General features: G+C 47.7%; 1 protein-coding gene across 1 annotated transcript in view; it reads right to left on the bottom strand.

The window, feature by feature from the left end:
- Positions 1 to 782, bottom strand: part of LOC103086590 (autism susceptibility gene 2 protein) — a 1,147,884-nt gene that overhangs the window by 13,688 nt on the left and 1,133,414 nt on the right.

Raw genomic sequence — 782 nt, 5'->3', positions numbered from 1 at the left:
GCTGAACAGAGTGAAGCCCTACTGAACAAGCATGGCCAGGCCGTAATGCAAACTGGCTGCTCAGAAGAACTAATTAGTGCATGTCCGTGAACCAGTTCGAAAGCAAGAGAGGGGACAGAACCTGTGTCACCTCCCCCAACGCTGGGTTGTTTTTTTTTTTTAAAACCCCAAAGTGGAACAAAGAAATCCACCACATTTTTACTGAAGCCCAGTTCCCACAAGTGCTGGGTGCCCATTCGTGCTGGGTGGCAATGGTTCATTTCTAAGTGAAAAAAGAAACAGAGAAGAGAACTCACTCCTTTCTCCTCTCTAGGCCTCTACAGAGTGAGTGCCTGCCCTACCCTCTGGGAGGGCATCAACCCGTCTCTCAAACTAGCTCACATCTTTGCTTTCTAAGCTGCGGAGTAGCTGTGAGCTCTGTCTCACTACCTGGGGGGGCAGGGACCACGTCGTGCCACTTCACTTGTATTCCTGCTACGTAATCCACCCGGAAGCTCTGAACATGAGCTCCATGACAACAGGATGGATGAGAAGAAACACTGCCCCGTTCCTACACCGGCAAAGGACAGACACTTCCGGTTTCTGTATTAAGGAGCTGCTTCTGAAATACATGCTTAAATCCAAGTTTGGGTTCAGTTCTCTTGTAATGAAATTATGGGTCATTTGAAATCGCCTAAGTGATGACACCATCCTCCTTTCTCCCCCTTTGGAGAACCTGAATTATCTGATTATATGCACCAGAAGGGGGTTAAGTAGAGAAATCTACTATCCATCCATCTTTC

Source organism: Lipotes vexillifer, unplaced genomic scaffold, assembly GCF_000442215.2.
Source record: "Lipotes vexillifer unplaced genomic scaffold, Lipotes_vexillifer_v1.1 scaffold1331, whole genome shotgun sequence".
Taxonomy (NCBI): domain Eukaryota; kingdom Metazoa; phylum Chordata; class Mammalia; order Artiodactyla; family Lipotidae; genus Lipotes; species Lipotes vexillifer.
Note: the sequence above shows the minus strand (reverse complement) of the source record. Positions and strands in the feature narration are given on the sequence as shown.